Source organism: Falco biarmicus, chromosome 12 (genome assembly GCF_023638135.1).
Source record: "Falco biarmicus isolate bFalBia1 chromosome 12, bFalBia1.pri, whole genome shotgun sequence".
NCBI lineage: Eukaryota > Metazoa > Chordata > Aves > Falconiformes > Falconidae > Falco > Falco biarmicus.
In genome coordinates this window covers 25,740,786-25,764,136 of record NC_079299.1, presented here as the reverse complement: position 1 = coordinate 25,764,136, position 23,351 = coordinate 25,740,786, and the positions used below count along the sequence as shown (strand labels likewise).

Below are 23,351 nucleotides of genomic sequence, written 5' to 3'. Positions count from 1 at the left end.
AAAGCACTGTAATTGCTAATAATTAGTACTGGGTAAGCCTCACAAGGTTTACTTAAGAGTCCCCTCATGTCAGATTCATATCCAAAGCGTATCTGAAGTATCTGAACCGTTTAAGGATCTGGGAGGTAATACTTTGTCATTGTGTAAGGCGGAAGACCTGTGTATGAAAGGGCAAGGGGACTGTGAAATAATTACTGGCTCTGCATCTAATTTGAGTCAATGAAAATGCCAGAATGATTGAAGTGTTTATGCTGAAGATCAAGGAGTTAGATTGGAATAGGGTAATCAAAACCAGGGACATCTTTCTTAAGTTTTGTAGTATTTCTTAGGAAAGAGATAATGGAGGACTGTGCGAGTATGGCAAGGAGAGTGTTGGAAGGAAAATCAGGTTCATAGGTCACACCTGTGTGAAGCGATGGTTTGAAAATGACAAGTAAAAGTAGAAATATGCTTCACTTGACGGTGATGAATAGATTCTTGACCTGAGGAGGAAGTCTAGAAGTGGCTCTGCACTGTGGAGGTGGTAATTTGATAGCAGCAGTTACAGGTGAAAAAGTTTGCTGTTAAAAATACGGTGGAAAAAAATGACTGGTCTTAATTATGCATAGGTACTTACGCCCCTGGGCCTCAACTGAGGGGATAGCTGTGCTTTTCTGCAGCCATGGCTTTGACACTTTCAGTTTGCCATTTTTCCATATTTTCAGTGTGATTCTCCCATCCCTGTTTTCTCCATCTGTTCTCAGTCTGCCTTTTACTTTGGTTTTGTCTGTGCTTCGCTTATCTTCACTGCTGGAGTATTCCACACCATTCACCAGCCTCTTTCCTCTGGCACCACAAAGCCGTTCATTTAGCCTTGTGATATTGGTAAACTGATCAGCAGGGCTCACAGATTCCATGTGACTATACCTGGGAATGTACAAAGAGTTACCACTGCGTGGGAGATGCGATCAATCATATCTTGCTTACACATCTCTTGTATCCCAAGGGCAGGAAAACTTTGCCTCTCTGCAAGCAACAAATGCCAAGTCATGTCAGCTTTGTACATGCTAAGAGAAAAAACATGTTAGGGGCTGCTGGCTGCTTCTGTTCAAACACGAAGCATGGATTTTGAGGTTGGTAGAGGTCTGTTTGCTTAAAAGAGGTTCTGATCAAGATGAATTGTGAAAATGTCAATAAATACCATATTTTTAAAAGGTAATAAACTGACTATTATCGTTGAAGGCAGAGCTCCAGGCACACATTAGCAGCAGCCTGAACCACCTACCTTTATGTACCTGCTTCCTTCTTACCACTCAGTGTGAGGAGCCAAAGCAACGCTGAACCTCAAAAGGGAGTTCTTGAAGGACTGGAAAGGTAATAGTGCTTCACAGACACCATGCTCATGGGTTTAGTTCCTTTGTGCATGGGTTTCAGTCATATGTGGCCATGCAAGTCCCTTATGCACGTGTGACATCAATCCGTTTCTCAGCTAAAAATACCTAGTACATTGCAGTTCAGTGTGGTGCAATTAGTCATGTGTTGGGGCACCGTGATGCCAAGTTTTACTTTGTTTTGAAACACCATGTATGGAACATTGGAAGAAATAAATAGTGAAATGCCATGTTTAGCATATTTCTCCTCTCTTGCAATTCTGTGTAAAAGCGTACCAAATATTTCTTCTAAACAGTTGAGTTTAAAACAAATGATCTTTCTTATGTCAGGGCAGGGTTTAATTGCTCGCCCACGCAGTCAGGTGTTACCTGCTACTCGCCAAGTTCAGATAGGTACACTGTCGTAACACCAGCTTAGAGATTATCAATCTAAATGACCCATTTGGGGAAGACTTGTGCTCATAGGTCCTCTCTCCTTCCCCTTCACTGGACTTGAAGTCTGATCAGTGTTTAGACATTGCTTTGAGATAATGATAATGTGCCTTTTAATTAGCATCAGTATTTCTAATCTTTTGGGAAATAATAAAGCGCTGCTTTTTTTACTCCTTGACTGTTGACAGATGGCCAGTTATTAAACATCATTAAATTCTGATATCAATCATTTTTGTGCTTTTTAAAATATGCCTGTCACTTGAATGAAATGATATATATAGGAGGAAGGTTTTTCACTGCTCGTTGTGTAGACTTTGATGCAGTATTTGGTGGAGCCCTTGTTTTTTAAGCTGTTACAAGTACAATCTCCAAGACATTGCTAACTTGTCACTGCAGTGTATATGTGTATGTTAAAAGCAGCCCTTGTATGGAGTAGCCCAAATGCTTTTGAGACAAAGCCACTATTTAAACATTTAGAACCTTGAACTTTTGAGAAGCTTGTGCTTATACGCAGGAAACATTTCATGCATTTACACAGGAATTCATATTGTATCTGGTTTTCTGAATGCCATGAAAAACTGAAGGTGGATTCCTGAGTGTTATTTGCAGTAATGCTTGATTTGATTTGATGCATTCTTGGCTAGAACCTCTAATTTGTTACTTGTGAAACTTTGTTTAATGGGTACAGTTACGATCTGCATTGTGTCCTTGCTCATCTTAATAGCAGTATTAATTTGCAGGAAGGGACAAAAATTATCTTGCAGAGTTATCAAGCAGTGTTTAGGCTTTCTGAATGCTAATTAATTCAGAGCTCAAATGCTGTACCTGCTGTTTAAAAGGCTGGCAGCTTGTATTCATCACCTGAGTGACAGCTGTTCCTAGCCTTTTTTTACTCTTTTTAAAGAGTGAGGAAGATTAACTCATTCCATGCTAATGACTTCCATATTGAAGTAACAATTGTTATGTTCAAAATTTTGTCTTTAGCAGATTTGCTGATTTTGACAGTATATTTCAGAAAGGATTGGTGACGGTATACTGTTAAGAGATGTTGCTAAACCTTTCTCCAATACACTGTTGATTTTTTCTGGGCATATAAAAATTATCTCTGACATTTGAAGGCAAAAGCAGATTCTCCATGTAAGCTAGAAGAGAACGAACTAAAATATTGCTACATCAGATTTGAACATTTATAGTGAGTGTGGAATCAGAAGAATTTTTTTCTTGGTGTCAAATCCTTTTTTTGATTTATACTGTCAAGGGAAATATTTATTAGTTCCAATTCAATTAAATGTTCACTTAAGCCCTTTAAATGTCACACAAAATAGTAAAGAACAGTTTTATGTTTTATGTTCTGAATTCAAACTCCTCCACACTGGGAAGAAATGGTAGTCTTTGGTAGCAAAAAAAGGGACTTAAAGGCATGCAGGTAATTTATTTTAATCTGAGAAAAGGGTATCATCTGGTATAACGCAGATGTTCATATGCAGGTTTGAGAGGATTACACAGTTTGCCTGAATGATTGAGGAAGTGAGATACTAATATTGGATTAGATTCCTCCTTTTTCACAGCGGAACAGATACCTAAAAATATGTGTTAACTCCATCCCTCCATTCCCTCCAGACCCCAATCAAAGCATTTTAATTATACTACATTTTCATTTTGGAGGAAACATGAGACAAATCAGCAGTTGTCTCATGTAAAAGGGTATTGCTGAGCTGCTGATACTGAACAAAAAAATTTCACAAAAACTTCCAGTTGCTATTGTAGGGTAAATTCAAGGGTTTTCTCCCCTTCCTACTTGAATGACCTATAAAGCCTGGTATGTGTTTTGCTATATAAGTATTTCAGAAATCCGTGTGTACAGCAGACATGTCATAATAATTACAAAATAGTCATTCGCATTTTGGAGGCCCTGTATCCTTACGGAATCTCAGGGTGGACTTGACTAATGCCTCTGGGCTTTGATTCTGCTCACATTGGTTTTTACGCATTCTGATTCAGTAAATCTCATTAAGCACATGTTTAACTTCCAGTATTCACCGAAAGTTCTGTTGACTTCAATAGCAAATTAAGCACATGCTTAAATGTTGTTCAGAGCCTTAGGGAAAGGTGATTAAACTAAAGAACAAAGCTATGCTATTAAAATATTTTAACTCATTAAAATCCAGTAGATTTGCTGATACTGATTCGCTGAATACTCTGTATTGAAAGTAAAACAATTACCTTACAGCTGGCTAGCTCTCTTGTGCAGCTTGGAACACCAGCATCAGTATATTAGCTGGGTATTTCTGCTGTGACAATACATTTCCTTTTACTTCTGACCTACTGTTCTATTCCTATAAATAATTAGTGGTGATAATGAGTGATGGAAAATATAATGGCAGATAAGGTTTCCAAGCTTGTTTAAAGTTTTCTTGAAAATCAAAATGATTTTTAAGAAATTCTTGTCTTGATCCCAGTTACTCAAACGTCTTTTGTTATTACTCGCTAACTTCAGACACTTGTAGTTCCCACGCACAGGGATGATTTTTTTAATCTTTAGCAGTGTTGTCTTAGTGTTTTGTGTGTGGAATTTTCTGTGTTAATTTATAGTGGACTTCCATACAGAGCAGTTAAAAATCATGCTTTGGCAAGACTGCAGTGTGGTCTTTGAATCAGCAAACATTAAGAAAATGAACTGCAGTATGTAGTTCTATGTTTAGTACGTTATTTTAGTATGTTATTTATTAAAAAGTCCCTCAACTTTTTAGAATGTTGTGACATACTTTCTGCGGGGGAGATATGTTGCTCCCTAATCCATGGGGAGAAGGTTCTAAAATAACCCTGTAATAATTCAGAAACCAGAAGATTGCTGAAGTGTTTGGGGCAGGTTGTAGGGGGGGGGCAGCGGGAGACTAGAGGGGAGGTTGTTGGGTGTTCTTTCCTTTGATTTAGTTTACCATAGAGGAAATAACCAGACCAAGAGTGGAATGTTTTGTGTGGCTGGACATGGCATCTTTAGCTTTCCTAAGTTCCTGTCCTGGAACAGTTACTGTGCATGCGAAATCATGAGCTCACTGAAATCCTGGAGTAAATTATTTGGGGTCTGTTTGCAGTTCCTTGCGATAAATCTGAGTGATAAAGCTATATAACTGTTGCTACTGCAGTGTTAAAATCTTACAGTGGTTCAGTCCTAGTGCACTCACTGAGTCAAACCAGGAAGCCGTCGAGTCTGCTGAATCATGTTTGCTTCTTGACCTTTTGGCAAAGATCAAATGTAGCATATGTTTTTATCAGTTTAATATCTGTTATGTCCTCAACTTGAGGATTTTATATTACATGAGTGTGGGGACTGGGAAATGTAGTAGGAGCTTACACCATCCTCTCCATGCAGGAAGCTGGCTATTGCTGTGTTTCTAGAATGGTGTGAAAAGAAAAAGGAAAAAAAAAAAAAAATAAGCAGCAAGTCCCCTAATGACCATAAATGAGTGCGAAGGGAAGAGCAGGAGCAGAGCAAGCATAGATTATACTGCTCTAAAGTTTTCTCTCAATCTCCACCTATTTTCAGCCCAGGGGTTTTCCTGAGCCTCAATAAAACCCCTGTAATAATAAAATAGCACTTCTGATTGTGTTTTAATCCATTTTTCACTGTCTTCTCAATCCATACTAATATCCATTTTATAATGTCTAGTATTATAACATCAAATTATCACCTTCAGGACTGGGCATTATTTTGTACTTACCAGGTACAGTGAGCCTGCACTTAGTCTCACCCTTGATGAAGAGCAAGTTATTGCTTCGCTGGTACTGTTTATTTTCACTGACCGCTCTTACAGGTGCTGTTTTTCTGAAAAATGAGATAAAATAGCAATCAGAAATAACTGCAAAATCCGAAAGATAAGAAAAATGCTACATTATGGCAAAATGGTACCTATAGGATTTTCTTTGCTTTGGTGAAATTTGGAAAATATCAAATATATCCAAAATTGGAATATATATCCAAAAATATTTGGAAAAAAGAATTGGAAAGAAATAGATGCAATCGATACCTTTGAGGGAATACTCAAGTATTTGAAATATATTCAGAAATATGCCAAAAACTACAGAGAGTTGGTGTTCACTTGAATGTTTTTGATTGATTAAATACCAGCTTATGCCATTTTATAAACTGGAGGTTCAGAACTGTTCATACATTTTGCAGTCAGTGGGTGGCTAACAAAAGCTGGTTTTACTTGGCCTATGACATAGTTACTGCTGAGTCCTATGTAATGCAGCAGGTGATGACAAGAATGGTTTATGACATCTTTTGAAACAGAATCAAGCCACTAATGGCCAAGTTGATGTGATGGTGAAAACTGGGAGTTGTATTAGAGGGAAAATGAGTATAGTTCAGGCAGAGAGTGATCAAAATCATTTCTAGATGACATAAGAATTTGACCCTTCAAGGACTTCTTACCAAGTATGTTAGGTAATACAGAAAGGAGGAACCTGTGTCATTGTAAATTAGTGTCCTTGAGTTAAGTCTCATTACCAAGACACCTTCATTTCTGTAATTATTTGACCTGCCATGGTTAATAAAAAGGAAGTTAATTTGGTGTGACGTTTTTGGTAATAGCTTGGTGCACTATTAGATTAATTGCAGTAAAATAAAAGAATGGTTTAAAAAAAAAACAACAACCCAGACTTCCCTTTCCTTGCATTTCAGATCTATTGATGATTCCTTAGTCATTATTTATGGCCACAGTATTTAAATTAGTATGTGTTAAATAAAGCTTATGTTCTGGGGTGGGGGAGTGGAAGTAAGTGTTTGTTATCATAACTATTTTAATCAATATTTAATGGAAAATACAATATTTTGATTCTTCAAAATTTATGTTTAGAACCAAAAAATAGTGTCTACAAGATAGAAATCCACTGCAGCAAAATACCATCTTATTATTATGCGTGCTACGATGCTTACAGGTTATTGTCAATATACAGTTTCTACTGGCAAGGAAGCTTTTGTTTGTCGTGGGAATGAAATGATTGCTCCTCATTTTTCCTGACTGCTGAGTTCTTTAAGCGAAAAGCATTTTGATCCTGGAATAAATATTGATCCTCTCTTTTCTTTCTCTGAGAAAATTAATTTAGTGTGAGTTATGTTCACCCAGGTGAAGTAAGGGCAGCTCAGGACCCCACAGGCTGTTTAAACCTGTGACACAGGCCAGCATTCAAGAAGTATCTTCATTACGCCTGGGTCAGCACATATATGCTAGTTCTTTTGAAGAGCGTCTTATGGGGCAGAGCAAGGGAGGACTCGTGCGTCACTTGTCTATAGCACTAGCAGCGCAGGCTTTCTTTTTTTCTAGCCCCAAAGTAGTAGAATCTGCCTTTATTCCTGTCTACCTCCCCCGCCCCTTTCTGAGTGGTTCTGTCCCCTCAAACCAGGTGGTCTAGGTGAAACCAAGGGCACTAATGCATTGTGCCTTCCAGAGGCAGCCTTTGGAGAAATGTAAAGATCTGTATTTTAACTGTGCTGATTTTTAGCACACACAGAAATCCTTTTCACAGTGCATTGGGGGAAAAGTAGAAAGGTTGGCAATAGCCAACTGTTCCCTTTGTAAACAGGCTGACAACAAGGAAGAGAGAGTGCAGAGTGTTGAGATAATGCATGGGAATACGATTACAAAACTGAGCATCCAGCGCTGTTGCCACTCTTCAGCTGGCAGGGGACATGCTCGTCCTTGGAGGGGGGTTCTGGGCATTTTCTTGATACACAAATGGAAAGAATAGGCAAGGACAATGGGAAGAGTTGGGCAGATTTCTTTAAAGAATTGTATGCTTCCGCTTCCTTCTCTTTGCAGCTCTCTTAACACGTTGTTGTGAGAAACATCTGAACCTTTGCAGATGACTACATGTGCCTGTTGCTATTATAGAGTTTGACATCAATTTGTGTCCACGTGCATCCCTATTGGATTCAAAGCATGAGCCCATGTCATACAACTGTAAAATTTCCGCTGCCCCAACTGAAAAATTAACTTTCATTAGTCAATTAACAATTAGACCAGATTACTGGGTTCCTTTTAGACAGCGACACATATGGTGTCCCAATTTTGGTATTATAAAAGCAACAATTAACATTCTAAGAAATTAGTTTAGTGGAATTCATTGCAATATGATAAGCTTTGTTATTTGCAAAGTCTGTGTAAGCTTCTGACATGCTGAATCACTCAGTATTCTTGTGAAACTATTTTTTGTATGTTTGTGTGCTGTACACTGGGCTTTGTATGATAGCATTGGCCATTTCCATAGTAAAGTATTTTGGAGTGATGAAGAATAATGATAAGGATTGTACATCTGTAGCACAATGTTAACTGTACATCTCCAGCATGATGTTAGCGTGGTTTTGTTCCAGAGTCAGTACTACTGAATTAATGTAGAAATCATGTTTCATTTATTTATTTATTTATTTGACTCCTCATATTATTTAAAAAAAAAACCAAACCCTCCACCACAATAAAAATGCAAAGAAAAATGAACTTACGTGTAAATATAACTCACTCATTTCTTCTGTGCCTTGGACAGAGCATAAGCCTGCCATTGACTTTCTGAAAACAATTAGGGTTGTTTGAGAAGGTTTTAAGCTAAAATGGGGACTTTCATATGGCCTATATTATCTCTCCTCAAGGGAATGCGTTTTGTAAAAGTGACGATTTATGAGATTCAGTACTAATGTCAAACTTCGTTCGGCTGTGTGAAGTAACATAATTAAAACACCAAAATAGCAGAACACATGCAGTGGAATGTTGTTGAACTTGTAGATATTTCCACATAGGTGATTTAAAATTTGATGGAACAGTGATATGAGTGATTGGGGCATGTCCATGTGAGATGTAAGAAAAACAAGCCGTAAAAAACTTAGCTATTTCCCTCAGAAGGATTTTATCCAGAGAGGAAGACGCAATATTTATGTGCAATAGCAGCTGGGTATTTTTGGAAATATTTTAAATTCCTTTATAGTAAGTCTCTGCATGATTAGACAACAGATACAAATCAGATAAGGCAACAGTTTGTCCCATTTGTGTGAAGTGGTCTTCCAGGATAAAATTACAATTTATTTCCTTCTACATGCGGTATTCATTTGGGACTAAATTAATTAAAGCTGAGCTGATAAGTATCTGCTGTTGTTCTGCAGTCATGACATGGCAAGGCACTAGGCATCTACATGCAAAACTCATTTGTACATCCAAAAATGTAATAATAAAATAAATAAAGTGCCTGTGCCAATTGTTTCTAGAGCTGTTACATGATACTTTAAATAAATGACTTAATTCCATGTTCAAACTACCCATAGATAAAATGTTTTATTATTGTTATTACTAACTTAGATTGCATTAGTGTAACAGCTCTTTCCGCGCTTGAGAGCCTTTTCTCATGAGACGGGAAGGTGGTCTCGGTGCACTGTGCCCTGCCTGGGTTATTGCTTTATCCATGCTATGACATAAACAAATAAATATGAATATAATGTAAATCAAGCGTTCTAAACTGACGCCTCGTTTCAGGTTCCCTCAGTGATCTTCACTGATGCGGAGGACACATTTGGAGGATTTATCAGTGGGAACATGATATGAATTGCTTAGTTACTCTGTATGTGCCGGAAAACTGAGGGGTTGCCGTGTTTGAGGGGACATAAACAAATTGTGCAGCAGAAATGTTAAAACTGTCAGTGTTGGAAACAGTTAAGACAACAGAGAACGGCATGTGAGATTCCCCTTGAGTTGTAGAAAGAAGGTTGTTGACTTGATGTCTACATGTGTTTAACCACTATTGCGTTCTATGCTTATTCCAATCATCCTGTGCCATTTTCTGTTGCATTATTTTTCTGCCATAAAATTAATCTAGTTGCGAGATGGTTTCATAGAACAATATTGAATGTAAAGGTGTGTGCTTCTGCATAGATGTTCTTTTATATGAATTCTCTGCAACTATCTCAGTGAGGTAGATGGAAAATCTTTTAAATTAGATGGATGCTGAATCTTTTAAAAATGCTTTTGCATGCTGTCTTCAAATGGTTATTATGAGGAGTGAATATAGCCAGAGCTTAATCATAAACTTTTCCTTTTCCTGACAGTCCTGACATTTACTTGTTTCTAGACAAATAGATGAATCATAGCTAATGAGTTGTTTTGATCATTTATGGTGTTAATACAAAACTAAGGCTCATAACTTTTGACCCTATACCTCTGAATTAACTGTAAAAGACTGCAAGCCTAAAAGCTAATCTTTTGCGAAGGCTTATAAACTAGTTTAAGAGTTACTTTGTTCAGAGAGTATCAGCCTGGTGAGCCGTGGGTGACTGCATGCGGAGGGAGTCTGCAGGGCAATTGATCATTCAGTGGACATTAGCTGGCACATCGCACTGGAAGCTGAATACTTAGTATTGCTCTTTTTTTATTTTTTTTATTTTTTTTTTTAATTATTTTTCCCACATGAAGCTTTACCTATGGCCCTTGCTGTGAGTGGAGTGGTAGCCCGTGATCCCGCCGTGTCTGACTCACAGCAGGCTTTTTAGTTAGAGGGTTTCACAGCACTGTCTGCATTTCTTACTGTCTGCTTGATTGTCCAAATGTCTCCCACTAGAGCAAGAAAAGAAAACGTGGGTATGTGAAAAGAAAAACAGGGAAGAGGATTGAATGGGAAGATGCTAAATGTAGGAAATAAAAAGTGAAAACCTTGACCAGGCTGAAGTTGAGAAAATTTACCTTTTCCAGTGTTAGTATTCCTACATTTTTGTATGAAGAGCAATGTAAAGGAGTGTGGTGGCTCAAAGCGTGGGGATTTCACCAGTGACATGCTGTTGGGTACTGGAACAAGATTTTGATTCTGAAGTTAGCTTCCAATAGCCAGTTTAGGAAGCATGATACCAAGTATTTCTCTGGGGAGCAGTATTAGACTTTGCATGTAATTCAGCTAGGGGAGCAAATTTAGTCCTCGGACATTCATGTTTCTGTTATTTTAAAAATACTTCGCTGTATGTAGGGGTGGTTTTTTTTTTTTTAAAAAAAAGTGGGTATCTAACCCAAAGGCCATGTACAACCCTTCAAATTTAACCTTTTCATTTTGCTTGACACTCTAGAAGAAGGTAAAGGGGGAGTGCGATCAGAGAGTTTATACAGAGGCTGGAGAGTGGTGATGGTGAAGGGGATAATGACTTCGGCTCTGATTTTCTTCCTCCTGCTGCAGTGAGGCATTTGTATTCCCTGCTGGGTGCAACCAGCCTGCAGGAAGCTTTCATTCCTGCAAACCACAAGTTAAGTCAGTAGATCATTGGGAAATTAAACAGGCATCAGAGCTGGATCTGTAATGACCTGTTTTAAATTAAAAAAAAAAAGCGGGGGGGGGGGGGGGCAGTGGTGAAGGGGGATGGTGGGAAGAACGTGAGGGAGGTTTTAGGTATTGTTCCATCTGCAGCATTGTAAAGAGAATCCTGCTATGGTATGAGGTGCCATGAGCTGCCAGCCATAGCAACAGATCTTTGTCTTCCATTTCACATACAAAGCGGGGAGGGCTCAGTCAGAAATCATCTTGCAGCTGACTGGCACTTCAGGGGCATCGCTGACAGTAGTGAAAGAATGTTTCTGGGCTGAGATTAGTTGAAGCCTTCTCTTATCATATAATGGCTTATTATCCCATAGTATTCAGGCAAATGTGTATAGTGTAACAGGATGTCAATTATTTTGTCTGGTAATCAGACTCCCCATTTTGTGCACAGAAACAAATGCCTTTTTCAATTGCTTTAATATGCTACATTCTTTAAATTAGATGGTCTATAGGCAGCATATAAACAGCATTCTCCAATATTATTTCAGAAAATTAATAGCACATGTGATGCCGATGCATGTCTATAAGAGAAACTGCAGTGTGACATAGGTTCTTGTTATTTGCTTCCATATGAACAGCTCTGAGTAAGTGTACGTTCTCAAGAAATACACATTTGCTGCATTCTTGCTTGGGGAAGGCTATGTGTCTATTTGACATGCTCTCAGTGGAGAATTGCTTATCCATGCCTGATCCTGACTGGTTTCACCTTCCAAAAGAAACTAGCATAGGTCAAAAGTTGGCAAGATGGATTGAAAAGTGTTTCCAGCTGATGGAAATGCTTTTGGTAACCCAGTGGAGGAATTTGAAATTGAATCTATTCTCAATGGGAAAACAGAAAATAGTCCATGTTTCAGCATGAACAAGTTATTCTAGTGTCTAAAGTGCTGACATGGGTGAGTTTATCAAATAACAGAGACCTTGAATCAACTACTTTTTCATGAAAGGTGCTAATACAAAGTATCTTCTTTAACGGACTGTGGTATGCCAAAAGAAATTCTTTGTTTACTAAGTTCACTGCAGTGCTAATGGCCACACCTGTATGTGAACGTATCCAGACACCCCTTCCTTGTGCAGTTCTTATCTTCAGTGATTTTGGTGTTCCTAATTTCTCATTTCTTTGCCTTTCTAAATTCATAATATTTTTCCCTTCTGTAGTTGAATCTTTCCCTCCCTTATTTGAATATTCATCACTTCCATTTGTCCTTTTATTTCATCTGAATTTCTTTTTCCTGTTTACTTTTTTCACTCTTGCCTGTTTGTCATGTTTAGGTTCTTCCATATGCCATTTCTTCACAAGTACTTCCCATATTGTCCAACTCTTAGAGGGAAACGCACGTTCTCAGTTGTTACCTGTTCCTCTATGTGAAAAAGTGCATGCTGTAAGCTTAGGATGAGAAGAACGTGTTTTGTTGGACAAAGATTATTTTATTCCTCTTTGATTTTCTTAGCTGCTTCTCTGTGCCCCCCATTCCCTCCATCTGTCTCTGACTGGAAGCAGTGTAAGGCAAGGCAAGGGCCAGGTGTCTGTTAGGTTTCCTGTTGAAATACAGAATAACGATGAGGATGTGAGTCAGAGACAACGTAACACCGGGCACAACAGCACTGACATTCTTAACATATATTTATTTATTATAATTTTCCTTCTTTTTATTCCATTGTTTGTCCTTTCTCCCCCCCCAATTTGTATTTCTCCTGGGTCATACATACAACTAACTGATGTACTACTATAGGAGATCTTTAATCAAAATGGTTACCTTCTCATTTGCCTGCAACAGGGAGCTCCTTAGGTACAGAAATTGTCCCCGAGGTGCTAAGCTGCCCCTCATGGCTTTGCAGGGCTAATGAAACCTCTTGCTATACCCATGGACACCCCCACCCCTGCCTTTTGCACATCACGCACTTCTTAGCCAAACTGGTGCGTGCAAAATTTTAGTGTAAATTCGGAATTAAACAAGGAAGAGAGCCCTTACAGTTGTTTTGGTAAAATCTTTAAAAACAGTTTCAATATTTAATTTCTACTGACAAGGGCAATGGGCAAAGACAGTTTTCTATAGTACAGAAGCAATCTCCTTTGACTGTCTGGAGGAAATTCTCCCACTACTGAGTGACTGCTGAGATTAAGTGGTTTCTTTAACAAATCCTGTTACAGTGGGTCAAGCACTGTCTCTCTACTTGCATTTATTTGTTGGGAGCCTCAGTAGAGGTTTATCTTAACGCAGCCATTTTATGGTGCTTGGAATATCTTTGTACTCTGCATTGCTGCTACTCTAGATAATGGATGACCATTTGGTTAATGTTTGACTGCAGCTACAATACACATCTCCCAAAGTTAAGTGTCCTTATGTCTTTATATGAGAACTGACCTTCAGGGACAGTAAACATATTGTTTGGCAACAAGTTAATTACAGACTTTATCTTCCAAAAACATTCATGTCACGGGTGGGATAATTAAGATGTCCTTGCAACTGAAAAAAGTTCTTGAGTTATAGTAATGTTCCAAAGTAGGGGTTAGAAACCGAGGTCACAACAGTATTACAAGAGCTGTGTACTCGTGTTATTTTGCCTAAATAATTCTCCTCTTCAGGCTATAAAAATGAAAGATGGACATAGCTGATATGTATGGCAATATATTCTGTAAGTCTGTGACAAAAACAAAGGGTTGTGCCGGGCTATGATGGGCAAGCAGAACTGATTGTGTTTGATTTACTGAGGGATTGATTGCTGGGGTTTATTTTGTTTTTCTCCCCTTTCCTCCTTTTAAGGCCTGTATCTTCTGTTAAATGGTTAGGATCATGTTGGCCTTTTCTAATTTTACAATGTGAACTTCATGGTGATAAATAGCTAATTATTTGCAATTGAATTAGGCTATGAATTTAAATATGACAGAAACAGATGTACCGGTGATTACCTTCAATGCATTGCTCAGGAGATCTAAGTTTAACATAGTATAAATACCTTCCAGAAATGTTATTTCTGAAATGGAGCAGTGCAACTATTGAAGAATATCATAGAGAAGTTAATGAGTTCCGTGGTACACAGATATCCTCCAGACTGATGTATCTCAGATATGACATGTGCTTCATTTCGGTTTTTTCCTGGAAGAATTCAAGGAGGGAGGGAGGAGTGGAGGGTCCACTGGTGAGATTTGACGTTCCAATTCTGGAGTGCTGAATCTCCAAGGTGGAAGCATGTCATTTGGGTGAAGTGACAAAGTATTTTTTGCACTGTACATCCAAAAGAGGACAGTGAGCATTTTCCAAAGATGGAGCCCCTAGAGGGGCACATGTCAGCACTGTTTTGTGGGTACCACTTGAATGAAAGTCTTTGTTGGCTGGCTGAGTTATGACACAATGCAGCAGGTTAACTACCCCACCATTCCTTTGTTTTAACGTGAAACTAAGAACGAATACACATACTAATGTAATTTAAAGATCTCAATTGTAATATCTGAAAAAACCCATGGACTTTACACGTTCTCTTTTTCAAAACTTGATTCAGGAGGTTGATAGATCTACTAATCGGGTAATTCCAAGCTACTGTTTTTCAGTTTCAGGTTTTCTATTTTAAAACTTACGTTCCAGCAGAAATAAGTCATTCCTTTTTTAATGCACATTACGATTTTGGACAATCAAATAACTTCAGAATCATTTTATTTTTCTTCAGTAGAAGAAAACTCAGTTAAAATTACCCAAACATTCCTCAAGTATAGCCATGGTACATGGCGCCTGATGAGTCATACCTTGCCAAAATGTTGCAGGAGTGCGCATGATTGAAACATATACTTTGGGAGCTCTTTCCTTGTATCCATTTGTTGTTAGAATAATATTTAAGCATCCCAACGTTAGAGAAAAATAGAAAAATGGGATCTAAGCACAAAGACTTAGATCGATGGAACTATGTCATTCATGTCTAATGCAGCACTGTTAACACACCTATATAATTGATGCAGTCATACAGAATGTGTCAAGGCTGTGTTTATATGAAGTGCAAGGCAATAGAATAACACCTTTAAAATGGTTAATTTTGACGCTCTCTGGGTGACTGTCTTGAAAGTTAAGTGCCTCTGTCTTTGCACTTAGGAAAATATTGTCCACAGATACTTGGCATGGTGTGCTCAAGAAAAGTCAGGTAATCTCTTCCAAATTCCTTCGTTATTAAATGATACTGGAATATGATTTTTACTGTGCAAATCTGTTCAGGGGTTCCATGTTTTGAAATTCATCATCGGCCCTGACCCTAAAGCTAGTTCCTATTTGTTTTACCTTCTGCAGTACATGAGAGTTGAGTAAATCAGCTGATCTCTCATCTCAGTCAGGATGAGGCATACCTTAATGATGAGGTTATCCATGAGCACCATATAAAGTTTTTATTTTCATGTAAACTAGATAGTTTCTGGTAAGCAAGCTTTTCATTTTTGCATGTTTTAACTTGTTAAATACGCGGTTTCCTCTTTGATTTCTTTTTTTGGAAACTTCATAGCTTATTTGCAAGTTGTCTCTGTTGTTTATCAGGTTTACTTGTGTATTCTGCTCGATGTACTACGGCTCTGTTGATTTTCATTTGAGGTGATTTTTTTCTGCCTGTGTGCAAGTAAGTGTTCTGATAATCCCTTTCTTTTTAAATCAACCAGTTTAATACTTGCCTCTGTCACTGTTACAGGGAGATGAGAGACTTGACCTATTTCTAAAAATGAGCTTTTTAGCTTTGTTAGCTAGAAGGAACACAGAATTTTAGAATTTTTAGAATTTATTTGTTAATTAGTTGCCATTAGGATTTGGTGGGGTGCATGTGGATGATATTTTCCTTTTAATTGTTATCTTTTGCAGTGGAACTTAGTGGAATTTTTTTCTTCTTGTAACCCCCTAGTGCTTCCTAACCTTGTTAGTGTTCTTCAGCATTTGACCTGCTGTATGGGCTTCAGCTTTGTTGCATAAAAATTACTTGGATCCTGCTAGAATATATAGATTATTCCATTTTATGTGCATTGTCAATAGGCATGAAAGATGATTCATATGTGATTATAATTATTTCTAATGTGACATTTACCCCAGAAGTATATTAAGTTGTGAGCCCTGGAAAAAATGAACTGTTTTGTTAATGCTGTTCTGTATTCAATGGCTTTGATGGTACTTGTTGCAGATGTTTCAGATTACTGTCAAAACGTCATTATCAGTGATAATATACTAATGCAGTAAGTTGACATAGGGGTTGACTGAATGATATTGCAATATATAATTAGGTTGGTGTAATACGATACATTTCCACTGATCCTACAGAGCCTTTAAATGAAATCTGTTTGAGACTGAATTCCCTTGCTGCATTGTTACCATTCCCAGAGTGACTGCTACCATTTCTTTTAGGATTCTTGCAGGGGGATGTGCGTATGTTAAAGAAACTCCATATTACACAGCTGTAAATACATTTTCTTTCAAATATTCTTTTAGTATTGATATCACTTGAAATAATTACAGGGTTAGCAGAACATGCATCTCTGTCTCAGTCTAATAGATCAGATCAAAATATATTGTTTAAATTATGTATAATCTGTATACTATATATTACTGGTATTTACAAGTATTAAACCATTTGAGAGCTATTGCAGTTTCTAACCTGTATAAACAAAAAATTGTTTGCAGAGATGTTTGTCTGCGAGGTGAAAAACTGAAAGTTTAATGGAACCCTTCCAATAGCTGTCAGTTTCTTCCTCAGAGAAGGTAATTGAAGGTTTGTTATTTTTTTTAGGAAAGGAAGATGGTTTCGATTATCCAAAGCTGGTGGAATGTTTAACTGCCCTTCTGCTATCAGTGGACTTGTTTACATTGGGATTTTGACTAAATTGAGATTGCACATATCCAGATGTTATCTGCCCGGGTGACTTTTTCATTTACTTTGGCAAAGGATTTGATGGTATATTGCTACCATCTTTTTGTCAGTTTTCACATTATATATTCCAGGCTACATTTAGATTTTTCTTTTGTAAACTACTTCTGCTAGATTGTAAACTCACAAATTTTTGCTTTTCTTTTCTGAAGGTGAATCCTGATTTTACAGTGGGCTCATCTGAATAATAACTGTAGGGTATGGGAAGCTTTGCATGGCTGTACACACAACTGAGCAAATGCTAAGTTTTATTTTTCAAGTTTTATAGCTCATTTCTTTTGGTCTTACACATACCAGGAATGTCATTGTTAGAAGTCTAGACTGCAGCCTTGCATTTTGCCTCATGGGGAAAACATGGTCGTTTTGGGTTGCCCAAAGGGGCAGCACGGGAACCATAGTGAAACCAGGAGATGGGATTTTGATCCTTACTGTGGGTTTTCTCATTGGTTAGCATGAAAAAAGCCAAAGTTCCAGACAAACAAACCCCAAATCCAAAAGAAACTCCTCTTGTTCTTGATTTTGATCTCTGTTTTTACGTGCTAAGGGGCAGAGATGTGTCTGAAATGCATCTACTCTGCATTTTCCTTCAGTGAGATAGGAAAGGCAAAGCGCTCCACCAAGCACTGCTTTCCGTCCAGCATCCAATGACCTATGGTTGCAATGGCTTGCTCTAGAGGAGCAAAGGCTCCTCGTACAAGTCTCTTACAGCAGAATAACATTCCACAGAGTATCAGCGGGGAGTTGTAGAAAACATTATCCAGGACTACTCAGAAGTAGAACTGTAGTACTGAAAAATAGGAACAGTTGAACAAGTGTATAATTTAATTCATTATGTCATTTTTCAGCACTGGTGGGGTTTGTGAGTGGGCGGAGAGGGAGAAATAGCCCAGCCCAGAAACCTGCTACTTAGGATGTGCAAGGCTGAGAAGCAGCTTGAATAAAGAATTCCATTTTTTATGTCTTTAGAGTGCTAAAGATGTAAAGTGGGCGAGTGCTAAAGCTCAGCAGTGATCAGACAGAGCTGCAGCCAACAGAAACAGAGGTTTGGAAGTGTAAGATCCTAATCTGTGTCCTAGCGAACCTTTCTGTTGAGTTATTTTACCTCTTTCAACCTCCAGACCTTCTAGTTGCAAATTAAAGAAAGTTCATGCTGGTCCTCACGTGACTCACAGAGGCATACGTCTTCGGTTAGAACTGAAAGGAGCTCCACTTATTAATGTTTATACAGACTGGGTTATCCTATTTGCAGGCCTTTAAAATGCCAACTTTTTATTTTAAGCCTGGTTTACTTTAGCCGCAGTATTTAACTTCAGAAATGTGTTTGTGGGATTTTACCTCAATGGCATTTTAAGAAGTGTGAGGTTTTAAATCATCTAAAGTAGTGAAAATTTATATGCTCTTTTGCTTATGTGATTTAGGCAAATCTATGGTGTAACCATACATACAGGGATTTTAATCAAGCAGGTTTAATTGTTGCTAATCCTGTTTATTTTGGTAATGCCTGAAGACCAGGTTTGCTTGGTAATGCAGCAACACATGGCGACAGGTTTATAAACTCTTGTAGTAGCCAGGGGTGAGCAATATCGGTAGAAGTTTGCGGTAAAATCCCTGAACAGTTAGTCCAGCAAATATCAGACTAGTTCCAGTTTGAATATGGGAGAGAGAAGAGAAAGGGGAAAAAAATATTATGAAGATGCAAGGTAGTTGAAAGGAAATGTGACATTGAGAAGAGAGAAATGAATAAACAGTGGAACTGAATTGAAGGGTAGAGGCAGCGGGGGTGTTACAGATTATCTGCTAAGCAAAAGAGCAGTTAGCACGGGAAAACACATGGAAACATCAGAAATTTATGAATCGCCAGAAGTACCTCTTTTTGACAGCTTTTGCAGCTGCTTTTACTAGTTGCAGAGTGGGTAGGTTTTTTTCAGAATTTTCCCCCAGGCCAAATGATGGAGAGGGATTAAGCACTTGCAGTTAACTATCTGCTGTTAATAAATTATTACCAATAATTAGATGGTTTTAGAAGTGTGCCTGGAGTATACACAGGGCTGTGCAAGAGGTGAATGCAGAACTAGTTCATGTCCAATGACTTTTCACAACCTATGTGACAGGTACAGAGAAAACAGGTTGTGTGTTACAGTGGTGGTAGCTCTTAATGTACCTCTTTTTTCATCCTTTTTTTGATTTTGAATTTGAGCAGGTGTGTACTTAATATTGTGAATTTTGAAACATTTTCAGTAGGCAGATGACTTACTGTATGCTGACCTGATAGCTCTATAAGATTTGTGAGATTTAGAAGAATTATTTTTAAAAGGTAGATCTGAAAAACAGAAAATGAAGATAAGTCTTATATGTATCTTACGGCATCTGCTGGAAGGGGAGCTAGCCTACAGCGTTAGCTTTTGTATAAATTTGAACAATATCACTTTTAGGTACAGGACCAGTAGCAGAATATCATGAAACTGTGGAAGAATCCATTATCCTACTTTTTTCCATTGGCCTCTCCGAGGACAGGTTTCTTAGGAATAGTTGTTTTTTTGTTGTTGTTGTTTTGTTTGGTTGGTTTGGTTTGGTTGTTGGTGGGGTTTTTTTGTTGTTGGTTGGTGGGGTTTTTTTAGAGAGAACAGTGTTTAAAATTGTAATTTTGACTTTATAGGGTGATTTTACACAGAGAGGGTAGGGCTGCTGCTTGTGGGCAAGCAAACATGGGGACAAGTGTTAACACCTGTGTCTTCCCTCTCCTTCAGGTATTTACGGTGGCGTTGATCAGGTGCTTAGCATTTGTGGCATTGCTACATTGGCAGTTATGGCCTGGTCAGAAAGAAAAGGGCAAATTTGCCAGTGCTGCTTTTTGGGTGAGGCAGGCTTCCTTCAGGAGCTCCTGGTAGATCATTCTCTTCTTTGCTCCTTGCCTTGTATGTAATTAATTTGGACTGAATGATTGCTTTTTAAGTGTGTTCTGTGTTAGCTGCTCATTCAGAGAGAAAGGCCAAGCTGTTTACGGATCTGTTTACTGTGATCAGGTGTCTTCTCAATTGCATACGGGCTCTGCTTTAAACCTAAGATTCTCATGACCTCTTCCCCTGCAGAGCTGGGAGTCTTGAGAGGGAATTTAGACCCAAACAGAGCAAAGAAACCAGCATTAGTGGTAGAACCAAAATAGCTGAGAAGTATTTGGAGAGATGGAGCGCTCTGGCTGGAGGACAGAGGGCCAGCATTATGTAGAGAGAAAACTATGTGCCAAAGGACATCACGGAGGATTCTGCTAAATTCCAAAAGGCATTCAGGAGCGAAGAACGTAAGGCTTTGGGGTGGGGGGATGTTAATTTTATTTTTTTCTAGATTCTTTTATCTCTTGGTATACCTAAAGTAGAGGTTCACAGGATGTCTTTACAAAGCTGTATGTTCCATATGTCATCCAGCTCTGGTTGCTGGAGACAGAGCAGCACTGTAACCTGGTGTGCCCAGAAGGAAGGAGCTGTGAGAAAAGGGTAGATTTAAGCTATCAGGTTGTTAATTTTTTATGTGAAGTGTTGTGAAGGACCAGGGTAGCTGGGGATTATCTCTCTCAGTAATGCTTGCCAGAAAATAGAGACTGAGCTGGTACTAACACCAAAGGAAACTTGAGAGCACCCTGGGTACATACCATGTCTAGTTATAACATAAGAACTGCAACTGACACTATTTCCCTGACAACTTGACAGGTTGAAATAACAGTGGGAGACTTATGAAAAGGGTGGAAAGAAATACTGTACAAAGAACTGCATGGCTGATTGCATCAGTGTCTTTATGTCAGCAAGTCTTCACCACGAGACGTGCACAACAGCTATGGAGCATGTATATGCATATGGTGGCACATACATGTCTTCTGAGGTGTCATTAACAATAACAGCTGTTTTTTCTAAGTATTTCTAGGAATTATGTTTAAATCAAATGATCGGTATCAATCTCTACCTGAAGCACGCCCAGATTTTCAAACTCTAATATTCAACTCACAATGTTTCATTTCATGTTTCATTCCTGTTAGCAGGCAGACAGGATTAGTTGGAAGCAAGAAAGCACGAACTGTTTTCGTTTGAGGAAAAAAGTAAATTATCCAGTATGCAATGAGCAAAATTCAAAGAGAATGCAAGCCTGAGGATCTCAGTGATTAGTTACTTTGCCTTGAGTCTCTGGATGATATCTCACAAAAGCAAAATGAAACAAAATCTTAGGAACATTTAATTTCTCAATCCAAACAGAATGTGTAGAGGTTAGGGGAGTCCTAGAAAATTGCACCTTTCAACCTGCTGTAGATCGCTGAAGTCTACAGGTACTAACTGTAGTTCACTAAGTCCTGCTCCATTGCCCTGACCGCTTCCCAGTCCCATTTCACAAAACAAGTTCCCTGGTCCCGTGTGGGCCTCCGTGTGGTTTACAGAGCTGTCTTCCTGGAGATCCCCAAGCCTTTAACTAGGAGCTACAAATAAAGACTGTGCTCCCATATGACTTCCTAGTGTCCCCATTGCTCCATCTGTTATATTCCCTTAATTTGGGTTTTTAATCAAAATGCTGTTAATCCAGTTTCTCCAGACTAGATTCAATAGTTGTTTGACCATTTAATAATTGCTCTTACCTATATTTAACAGTATTTTCCAAAGTAAATTTGGACTCTGAACAGTGTAATGCAAATGTAACAAGGACAAAATAACATTATAAAGTTCACTGGCTGATATTTGTCCTTATTTCTAAAAGAAGAGCATAATTTCTTTACCCTTTAATCCTTCTAATTTTTAAGTTTCATGCACAGCTTTTGTAGAAACTACAAAATCAGCGTGTACAGTTTAAATGCTTTAGAGTCAGGAGGGGTTCCTATTTTTCTCTTGAGTTCAGATCCTTTTTCACCTCTTCCTAGAAGTGTTTCCTTAGTTCAAATCTGCTATGCTTGTCTCAAGCATGTGAATGTTGCCTTGGATCATTTGCAATGAACAGCTGCAAGGAGATCTCAGAAAGAGAGAATATGCTAAGTAAATTAGTAGTTTTAACTGCACAGCAGTCAGCAGTCTTTCATCTGTGATATTGTGTGCTTGTCTATGAATCTGGGAGTAAGTTTTCATAGTTCCAGAGAGCTCCTGGTTTTGATGTGTGGAATTCCAATGAGCAGGAACTTCTGACAGCAGCTTTTCCCAGTATTTAACCTTCACAATGTAAACGAAGGCAAGCTCAGATATTTTTTCCCCCATGTCACCCCTAAAGTGCTTTTTTCTGCCCAGTTAACAGTCACTGTTAAGAAACTCACTGCCTGAAGGTGGGCTTTACTGATGAACTTGTGCTCATCCAGAAGACCTTGGTATGAAAGCAGCATCCTTTGACCTTTTTTACATCAAGAGGGTAGGTGTTACAGAAACCATAATTTATCCATACAGATGTTGTCATGGCTATCACTTGTGCTTTTGCACCACTCTCTGATGTTGGAGAATTTTGGGGTAAAGGGACAGTCATAAATTTTCATATAGGTAAAATTTCTGAACTGTAGTCACAATGTGCGTTTTATAATATATTCTGTACTTCAGCCTGTTATTTGCTGATGAAGTTTCAGGCATGGGAAGTGGGGTGGGAGTTGTGGGGTGTGTGTGTGTGTTTATGTTTTGGAAGTTTAACGACATTTAATACATCAATGTCATTATAGTATATGCCATCATTTCATTGCAATTTATGTAAGGTCGTAAAATATGTTTATCCCAACTGCTTCTCCATTGTGAAGTAACATAAGCTGTTAGGATAGCAATGTGAAACAGGTTTGAAAAAAATGATACTGTCAAAAACTGGTTTTAAAACGTGTGGAAAGTGCAGCGTATTTTGAGTTCTGTGCAAAATTTCATTGTTCCCTCTTTAAAACACTGAGAGCAGAGAAGTTCTGAATTTATTTAACAGATGATGAAAAACTGAATTGAGCAAAACTTTTCCCTCTACTTGCCTTGCATGTTGTATGTCAGGATAGAGTAAAATTAGTCCCTTATGGGTAAGGTGCTGGCAATAAAGATTATATAAGATATATTAATTTGTGCCAACTTTCAGAAACCTCTGAAATACACAGAGATTTTGAGAATACATAGTAGTTGCATAGCCGCCCTAAAGAAGTGCCGCTTTCTTCTGCTAAAATTAAGGGTAGTTCTTATTTAAGTACATGCTGAGCTATAATTTATCATATTGAGGTTTATCTGTCATTTCACGTAGGAACAGCACATGCTTCCCCCAGTATATTATTTTTAACCATTAGAAAATGAGCTGATTTTCATTGTCAAAAGCAAGATTTTCATTCTGTTGGTAACAAAAGGGTACAATATTTTT

At 38.2% G+C, this 23,351-nt stretch overlaps 1 protein-coding gene and 1 non-coding gene across 4 annotated transcripts in view; both read left to right on the top strand.

Annotated features, from left to right (window-relative positions):
• MACROD2 (mono-ADP ribosylhydrolase 2) overlaps positions 1 to 23,351 on the top strand; it is an 892,508-nt gene that overhangs the window by 403,168 nt on the left and 465,989 nt on the right. The window lies entirely within an intron of this gene.
• On the top strand, positions 5,027 to 5,216 carry LOC130157863 (U2 spliceosomal RNA). Its single transcript, XR_008825069.1, has one exon. It is a non-coding gene; the product is annotated as a U2 spliceosomal RNA (small nuclear RNA).